Source organism: Falco rusticolus, chromosome 11, assembly GCF_015220075.1.
Source record: "Falco rusticolus isolate bFalRus1 chromosome 11, bFalRus1.pri, whole genome shotgun sequence".
In the NCBI taxonomy this organism is placed as follows: domain Eukaryota; kingdom Metazoa; phylum Chordata; class Aves; order Falconiformes; family Falconidae; genus Falco; species Falco rusticolus.
Genome location: NC_051197.1, coordinates 14,061,120 through 14,071,343, shown reverse-complemented (window position 1 = coordinate 14,071,343; position 10,224 = coordinate 14,061,120). Strand labels below are relative to the sequence as shown.

General features: G+C 37.1%; 1 long non-coding RNA gene across 1 annotated transcript; it reads right to left on the bottom strand.

The window, feature by feature from the left end:
- Positions 1-272: 272 nt before the first annotated feature.
- On the bottom strand, positions 273-8,877 carry LOC119155831. The gene is made up of 3 exons (XR_005106860.1): positions 8,779-8,877; positions 6,581-6,754; positions 273-437 (listed from the first exon to the last, which is right to left on the bottom strand). It is a non-coding gene; the product is annotated as an uncharacterized LOC119155831 (long non-coding RNA).
- Positions 8,878-10,224: the final 1,347 nt, after the last annotated feature.

Genomic DNA, 10,224 nt, shown 5'->3' with positions numbered 1-10,224 from the left:
TTAAAAGGGGGAATTCTAAACCATTTTTGTGCTGATCAACTTTGGCAGAAGAGTGGAAGGAAAACCTATTTATTGCTAGGCAGGTTCTGTGGCCTGTAGCACTTTCAACAGAGGTTTTAGCAGCCTCAGCCCTACAGAAGGCACAGCTGAAGGTCATGAAAGGACTGTATGACTCCTCAAGAGCTATGATCATGCCCCACACCTACTTGCATGTGAAGTAGTCTGCATATTAGAACCTATGTAATGCTCCATCTGAAGTTCATTACTCACCGCTACCGCAGAGAGGCTGAAGGATATGGGGGAGGAGGCAGAGGATGGATGCAGGTAACAGGAGGAAGCTCCACAGCATTGCCATGAACCTATTTCACAGCCAGGGCATAGTCAGGATGGTATGGACAGCCACAGGATTGACTTTGCTCCCTTGAAGGGTTTGTAATCTACATAAATAAACAGAAACATAAAAGCTACCCTTGTCAAGTGTCATCTTCCAGTATGCTGTGCTGGGCCCTGACGAGCATTTCTTTCAGGCAATTAAGATGAAAGATGATGCTTTCAGTTTCAGATGCATCTATTCCAATTCATGCAAGAATAAAAGTATATTTGAAACCGATAACAGTGAAGAAAAGAAAAATGTGATCTGTTGTTTCCTATGAGCAGATAGATACTGATAGGATAATCAAAGCTGTGGCCAAGTGAAATTCTTTCTTTCTGTTTAATAACCTGTAATTAATGCTGCTGTTTGCAAAACATACGTGCTTTTCCAGACTCCAGTTCTCTTTCAAAATCACAATCAGATTAATATTTGTTTCTCCTGATTATCAAAAGTATCGGGAAACAGAACACAGCTGCATTTAAGGACAAAACCAAAAGTATCTTTAATGTAGAACCCTTTTGCATTTGCAGATGTGAAGGGGAACAAACTAATGGAGCTCTGTGGGTTAATAATTTCATCACTTATCCTATGAGCTTTTTAATCATGCATTTTGTAGTCTATGAAGATTTTCCAACTTTTCCACCTGCTATCTGCGATCCTGAAATCCTGTATCCTCTATTCAAAGGCTTTGCCTTTGAATTTATGCTCTAGAAATATGTTACCATTTCTTCCACATCAAAGAAGGCAAACATTCCATTTAATACATCAAATGTGGAAGAGAATTAAAGGATACTTGTAATTGTGAATCCATGAATTAATAAGTTTTCATTTCTGAGACATAATTGAAAGCTGACAGTTGCAAATGTAACATTGCCAATTAAATATGCTTTTCTTTTATAATTGTTTGGGGAGTAATATAATGGGTTAAAATAAAGTAGTGTGAAACAAGCATGTCTGAAAAAGGTCATCCCATTGTAAAGTCATTTTCCAGATAGAGAAAATAAAATTGTGGTCATAACTGGAAAATTCCTATAAAAGCCTGCAAAAATGATGGAATTAATCAGCATTATAATCTTTACATTTTTATACCATTATCTAAACTATTTTATCCTCTTACTTCCAAAATTCAAATTTAACAAATATTTGGAATGGTGAAAGAATTATTTACATTTTAATAATGGGAAAAAAAGGGTTCTATCAAAGTAAGTATTACTCATCTGTTTTATAGTGCACAACACTGAGCTTCCTGGCAGCAGGTAATTGGCAACATCTGCAGCTTCTGCAAACCTTAGTGAAAGAGACTTCAACAACTTTACTTTCCTTAAGAAAATGGGAAGGTGGTAACAACCCAAAAATATGACTTCTTAACCGATGTAAGTTCTCACCAAGACAATTTTCATTGAACTACAAAGCAGTACTTTTATATTATTATTTTTATAAAAGATATTAACATAATCCCTTCAATTTTAAAATAAACTCAGTAAAGTCAGGATGCTGTTATTTAACATTATCCATGTAGTGGCATATTCAGAACCCTTTTTCTCTGTTGTAACAGTGAAGAATGAATTTCACTATAAATGACAAAATCTTTCAAAAGAGCTTCTAATTATCAATGAAAATGTCCCAAATAAGAATAGGAAGCATTTCTTTACCATGAGGGTGGTCAAACACTGGGACAGGCTTCCTGGAGAGGTGGTCGATGCCCCAAGCCTGTCAGTGTTTAAGAGGTATTTGGACAGTGCCAGTAATAACGTGCTTTGACTCGGTCAGCCCTGAAGTGGTCCAGCAGTTGGATTAGGTGATCATCGTAGGTCCCTTCCAACTGAAATTATCTACTCTGTTCTATTGTATTCTACTCTAATATATACTAGCAAGTAGGCAAGTACATTTTGATTTTCTGGGGGTTTTTCCTCTGATTCTCCTCCTACCATTTTTCATATTTTGAGGTAAAAATACTTCAGTGTTATTTTTAAGTATATCATATTTACAAATCCAAAGTCCATTGAAAAGCAATAGGAAGACTTCAGTTAACATCAGAGGGCTTTGGGTTACAAACAACATAAATGCCAGCTGATTAGCAGAAAAAGGAACCCTAGAATATTACATTCCAGAAACACAGTTCCCTCCCTGAGCCATCCCACCATAGCTAGAGATCAACAGAGACACAGGAATACAGGACTGATGCAGATAAAAAGTTATGTCTATATCTTATGTAAAAGTAAGTAGAAATATATTCTTTTTTACTATACACCAAAGTAAACTAAATGAAATTAGAATAAGGCAACAGCTTAGGCAAGCAAATCTCATTTTAGAAAAAGCTTCATGTTTTCACAACTTTCTTTTTCTAGAATCACTAGTATGTTAAAGCAAAGTGTGGTCTTTAGACTTTAGACTCAACAGCAAACCACAACCAGAAGTGGGAACTCTGCCTCGAGGCTTCTGACTAAATGAAAGTGTTTGGGTTTCCTGGCAGAAGATGATTTTTGATGAAGAAATAAATTCATGTTAATGAAAAAAAAAAAAGAAAAAGCATTTATGATGTGGAGAGGTCTCTCTGTGGAGCTATTTAATTAAGAATGATCTAATTGTTTTTGTGAGTAATTCTCACAGTATTGGCTTACCTCAGGTAATATCTCTGGTAAAAAAAGGTAGTAAACAAGTTTATATCCTTAATTTGAACAAATTTCATTTTCAGTGTGATAGGCAGCCAGGTAACCATTCGGCTCTTACTAGATCAATACAATCTGTATAGATACAGCCTTAAACCAAATAGACAATACATCTCTGAAATCTCAATAAACCAGTTGCTCCTGATAAACAGTACGATATGATAAACAGTGGGTCAATGAAATATAATAATTTCAGTAACAGCATTAGTGGAGTTTCACTGGAGAGAAGAGAAAAGAACAAGAAGGTGTTTGGAGAGGAACTAGGCCATCAAAGCCTGACAGCATATTATAAAGGAAGAGAGCAAGAGAAATTCACATCTAATACATGTCAACACACTGGTTTTCTTTGGCTTTGTTTTCTGAAGTGTAGAGGATTGGATTTCTAGGACAAAGGAAGTATTCAAGTTTGGTAACAGACCTCTGCATGACCAGATTGACCAAGCAAATCTCAGATGCAAGGATTTAGTAACCAGATGGGGCCCTGTGCATCTAAAGACACAGCAGCAGAGGCAAAGCATCTGTGAATTGCAGTTTTACAACCACACTGCCCAGGTACTGGTGCTTGATCAGAAAGTCTAGCTTTACATAATCTAAACAGAACCATGTCCAGAAGCGTCATAAAGGTTCTTAGAGGCCAGCCACACGCATTAACATAAATATATTAGATCACCTATGTGAGTGCAAGCACAGAAATAGTGAGTCTGACTTCTGATGTTTAAAGGACTAAAAACTCCGGACTTTCTTCAGCAGCTTGTGAGTCCATTCATAATGCTACAGGTTGTAAAAAACATAAGGATATTTTTTTTAAATCTTTAATTAGTAACAAAGCAATTAGTAGCATTTTAAGATTCTGATTATCTGAGGTCAAAGCTAGTTAATATTAACTCCAGAAATTGTGTATCAGACATCTACTTTCCAGCGTGGGAAACTGGAGTAGGCACAGAGCTGTTTATTTAGTAGAAGCAAAACAGATGAAAAATAAGGAAAAATTAAGGAAACAGAAAAAAAAGGCACAAAACTAATCCATAATACTAGCACTATGTAGCACTGCAGTGAAAACAAGACAGCCTTTGGGTAGCCCAATTTAGGTTAGGAAAGTGCTAAACAGGGATGAGTCTGTAAGGCTGCTGGAGAAGGACCATTTCTGTTGAAACTTGACTAACTAATCAAATATCAGGACATTTATAAGAGGATATTTATAAGAGGACATTTAATCTCATCCTGAGTAACAGCTTTGACTCTTCTACTTTCACTTTTAACATTAAGTAATTGGTCAGTATGAGGTCGGATTTATTTCCTTCTGAGAATTACTTAGTCTTTAGGATGAAGCACAAATAGGTTCTTATCTCTTCAGGTCCTAGTGTACTTGAGCTGTACTAAGGAGTAAAAAATGCCAGTGAATTTCCATGTTTCCATTCTGGATGGCTTCTAGCCCTTTGATTTATTTTTCAAGAGGATCAGTCTTTCCTACTATTTTTTCTTAGATTTCATAGCTAATTATCCACTCTCTTCTGAGGTCCTCAAGATCTTCCATGATGTCTGATAAAAGCTGACTGGCAGAAGAACTAACTAGGAAAGTATGTTAATGTTTCCTCATAGTTAGAAAACATTTAGATTGCTCTATTCTGCTACCATAGATGACCAAGAGTTTGGAATTAATTAAATAAGTGGAAGGATTAAAGGGTTGGAATGACAAATGTAAGCTTTGCGGAAATACTGTAAATAAATCACAGGCTGGCTAAACAGAAATTAAGTGGAAAAAGTGATTATGTTCTACATAAGCATAAATACCAAAGACAAAAAAGAGGAAAAGGAACTGTTTAGGGCAAAGCCCAAGGAGACAAAATTAGTACTAACCAGGCTAGATTGGGCAATGGAAAATATCAGGAGAATGTACTAAAGGTGAGAGGTGGGTGTTTGTGAAGTGTTCAGGTAAGGGCACAGGTGCAACCCTGAACAGGATAGCCAAACCTGACAGCCTGGTTCAACCACATAATTTTATTCATTGGGATTTAAACTTATTTATTTATAAAATTTTTACATTTTAAGAGGGTTTGGGGTTTTTTTCATTTTTCTTTGTTTTGCCTTTATATGATTATTTTTATCTTAAAGGACAGAAAAGACGCAAATTATTGCAGGCAAGATTAGCATGAGTAGATTTTTTTCATACGAGAACAGAAAGCTAATATTCATAGAAAGACAGCGTGGTTCATGGTGATAACACAGGCCACTGGGTCTTTTGGAAAGATACTAACAAGCTATGAAAGGCAAGAGAATAAATTCCAATGTGTGAAAAAAGAAAAGATTTTTACTTAATGTTTCCCATTTTCTAATAGTAAACACTATCAGTTTTTTAAAGATTTATATTCTAAATAGTAATAGCTACATCCTAAGTGTGAAATACAGTGTGCAGAAACATAGACCTCAATTAGGAATATAGAAATCACCGATATTTATACTACATTTTTAGACTGATTACAGAACTTGTATTTTTCTCTAGGAGTATCAATGTAAGATTGGCTATTTATGGCTTATTAAGTGTCCTATGGGTAATATTTTTCCTTTGCAGCTGTACTTTTCAGATGTATTGATTGATCAGCATGAATGAAATTATGGTTTTTTATTTTTACCGCACTATTAAGTTCTGACTTAATCAGGGACTGTACATCCCATGATAACATCATACTTCATACAGATAAATGTTCAATAATTACTTTTGAAAATTCCATACCTGAATGAAAAAAAAAAAAATTTGGAACTTGTGGCTGCATGGAATTGCTGCCTTTTCCACGACACCTTCAGAGTTAGAAGGCCAGAAAAAGTAACTGTTTTAAAACCTCAAGTTTCCATGTTTCACTTTAAAAATATTTTTCTTCATAATTAGAATGTGGAAACAGCATATTCCAGCTACCCCAGTAACCTCAGTAAATGCCACAGGCAGAGGAGCACGTATCACAGGCAATATATGGTATTAAAAAACAATAGGTCAAAGTGACTCAAAGGTTTGTAAGAGTACAGAGCACAGCATCCTCTCTTTGCCAGAATCTACTCTTTGACAAAATTCAGTGTGATCGGATATTTTTCATAAGCTGTGAACAGCAAGTAACATTTAATGTTTTGCTTAAGTTGTCTGTCCTCACATTTGCTGAGGTACATTGACAACTGGAGATAAATTGCTGATGCCCTAATTAGCTATGTAGCGATTAGCTATGTTCAGAGTTACCTGTGGATGGAAGGATGGAATGCATCAATATCCATGAGTTTTTAATATCTCTGTATTATGTATGTTATCTTTCTGGGGAATATATAAACTTTAGATGAATACAAAAAGAGAAAAGTGTTTCTAAATGACCCAACATTAAAAGAAAAAAAAAGAAAAAAAAAAAAAAAGCCTAAAACCCCCCTAAAACAACAACAAAAAACCTAATAGTACCAGGTTATGGGACAATCTTCTTTTTACAAATTCAGATAGAAAAAAGTTAAAGTTAAGAAAGAACTAATGACCCAAAACATAGTTGTCATGCTATTGCTTCCTCACCTTGAGCAAACAGCAAAGTCTGCACTTCCTATCAGCAGTGCCTACTGAGGTCTTTGGAGGTCCAAGCAGTGACAAGCTCCTTTTGTGCATGGCACAACCCTCTTGTTTACAAACTGTCACACTGTCATGCTGCTGACTCAGGTTTTCAGGTTAAGCACAGCAGTTTTAAACATGCTAATAGGGAAAAATAGGAGAAATATTAAAAATGTTAAAAATCTGTTAAAGAATTGTTTTCCTTAGAATTAGTGGCTTTCTGATTCAAAAGGAAAATTAGTTACAGCTTGGAACATGGAATATAACCACACATGGTCCCATTACAGACCCCTGAGGAACCACATGCTCTTATGATGTACCTAAAGGGAATCTCCAAGGAAGCTGGAGAGGGACTTTTTACAAGGGCATGTAGTGATAGGATAAGGGGGAATGGTTTTAAATTGAAAGAGGGCAGATTTAGATTAGATATATGGGGAGAAATTCTTTCCTGTGAGGGTGGTGAGGCACTGGAACAGGTTGCCCATCAAACCAGGGCTTCCCCATCCCTGGCAGTGCTCAAGGCCAGGCTGGATGGGGCTTGGAGCAACCTGGTCTGGTCGAAGGTGTCCCTGCCCAGGGCAAGGGGGGGTTTGAACTACATGATCTTTAAGGTTCCTTCCAACCCAAACCATTCTTTGATTCTGTGATCTAGAATGGCTAGTTGAATCAGGGAAATTAAACCATTGCTTTAAAATAATAAAAAATTGATTGCCCTTCCAAATCTAAAAATGTTCTTCTTTTTAATGAAACCTATATAGTTTTTTTGGATGATCAGAGAAATGGTACAGTTTAAGAGCTACTGTAGCCTTTTTTAGAATTCTGCTATTAACTTTCCTGTCTCCCTAAGTGGTAACCTAATTCTGCTAAGAGTTGATGTTTATCTTCTGTAAAATTATTTCTGATCAGGAAAAGTTCTTTAAAAAAAATGGGAGACGATAACGAAATATTTAACAACAGCCTCAGTGGAGCCTCTGTTCCCATGAAGGTTCTTTAAAGTCCAAAAGAATACACAACTACTGAGACATCACCTTCAAACTGCCTGTCCTATGGTGCAGATTCCTTGTGACTTTCTTTGGCAATCATTTCTAGATTCCTGATGTGTTAACATAGGTCTTCCAGGAGGACATAATCCAAAATGACTACTCACTGTCTACCTGAAACCTGTGCACCAGGAGATTTTGAAAGATTAGCCATGAGCTCAGCCTATCTTATATTATACCTCAGCAGAATGCCCATTTCTCCATCAGCATCACAGGACCAAGGAAAAGACACAAAATCTCCAAACCAGTCTTACCAGAAAAATTGAAAGAAAGCTCATTTTCAAAAGTGGTCAAGTAAAACAAAAACCTTATTTTCATTATAATTTATAGCAATAAAGCAGTGAAATAATTTAAACACTTCTACTATTTTACGGTCCCCATTCTAGAGAGCTCAATCATATCTATTTATCAAAACAGCTTTCAATATGTGCCCACATTCCCTCTATTCCTAATTCTGAGAAGTCAAATTGCAATACATTGTATGGGAACCCACTGAGCTAAAGAGCACATGGGGTGGGATAAAGATACTTTGCTACCCAAGAAAAATTGTAGTTTTCCAATTCCAGCCCAAACTGTTTGCAGCCAGCGTTGCTTTACAGGTTTTCCTGCCATGCAGCAGGACTCTTGTATGAGCTGAGGTTTCCTGTCACAACTGAAAACAGATTACGCATTACAACGTCAGCATCTTGGTTGATAATTAATCTTTGCAATGAGCATCGGTTTTGCCTGTATCAGCAAATTAGAGAAAGATCTGATGTAAGAAAAGGATGGAGACTGGACTTAGTTTTGGGTTGGCTGGGTTTTTTTCCACTGACAAAGGCACACTATTTTCACCCAGACATTAGAATTATCACCTTTAAACACAGCAGAAGACTCATCTTGACAGATGCAGCAACACTGTAAATTGAGACATTTATTGGGAAGATTTATATAAAACAAGATGATGGATAAAATTGAGAAATAATGTTCAGGTATTGGAGCCTATTTTAGTCTTGGAGATGGATGATACATGTCCAGAATTATTATTCTTTGTTGAAGGGCTGAGAGAGAGAGAAATTGTGCAAGTACCAAAGCTGTAGATAAGGAAACAGGGAAAACAGCCGACCCAGAATAATCACTGCTTACCTGCCAGAAGACAAAACAGTACATTCCTTGGCCCAATACATCATGCTGCCTTCCCCAGGATTTGTAGCAAAAGCTTTAGGATACTGTTCTCCTGTGATATGTTCTGTTGAAATAAATAAATAAATAAAATTATATGGGGCCAAAAGCCTGGCAAAGAAAAAAAATTTGCCCAACAAAACAGAAGAGGCTGTTAAGAGTAAGTGGATACACTAATAGGATAGGAGGGAAGTGTGTGGTATTTAATTGAAGAGTAACAGACCATACAGAAATATTTTGGTGAGAGGAATGTGAGGGCAGTAACTAAACAGCACACCCAATACAGCATATGTTGTGGGGGGAAAAGTTAAAGAAAGCAGATTTCTTCTTCAGGAAATGCAGGTATCAGCCCATGGTGCTGCAAAACAAAATGGATTAGAAACAACTGGGCTAATGAGGAGAAGACAAGACAATCTACACATATTTTTATGCTAATAACTTTATATGAGTTACTGAGCAACGGGAAGCAAACAAAAATCTTCAGGTAAACTCTAAAAAACAGTATGCCTACAGAGCAGCTGGGAATCCAGCTACAGTCTGGTTAGCACAGGCACCAGCGGGCCAACATTAGTGTGGTCCTGGCTTTGCCAGGGGGAGCACAGGAAAGCAGACTGTTGTGGGGGCCTTACTACAGAGCTGTTTGCTCATTCCCCCTCCCCACCCCCAGCAGGATGGGGACTAGAATCAAAGCAAAAAAGGTAAAGCTCAAAGGTTGAGATAAGAACAATTTAATAATTGAAATAAAATCTAATAATAATAATAATGAAGAAGAGAGAAGGAGAGAGGAATAAAAGCCAAATGGAAGGGAAATACAAATCAAGTGATGCACAAATCAACTGCTCACCATCTGCTGACTGATGCCCAGCCAGTCCCCGAGCAGGGATCAGCTGGCCCTGGCCAACTCCCCCTGGTTTATATACTCAGCATGATGCTCTGTGGTATGGAATGTCCCTCTGGCTGGTTTGGGTCAGCTGTTCCGACTATGTCCCCTCCCAATTTCTTGTGCCCCTCCAGGCTTCTCACTGGCAGGGCCTGAGAAACTGAAAAGTCCTTGACTTAGTATAAACATTACCCAGCAACAAGTAAAAACATCAGTGTGTTATCAACATTACTCTCACACCAAATCCAAAACACAGCACTGCACCAGCTACTACGAAGAAAATTATCTCTATCCCAGCTAAAACCAGGACAACTGCTCAAGCTCTCTAGCCCTAAAGATGCTTACAGGCATCATATCTCCCCTTCCTAATATAGACTTATGGCAAGTTCCAGCATTGGGTAGAAAGGAATGTGTGCATGAGTAGAATAAGTTTTATATCTGTAATTTCCTGATAGACATTAAACAAGCATTTAATGTTCTTCTGGGAAGCAAGAGAAATTCATACATTTATTTTATAAAAGACACATGTT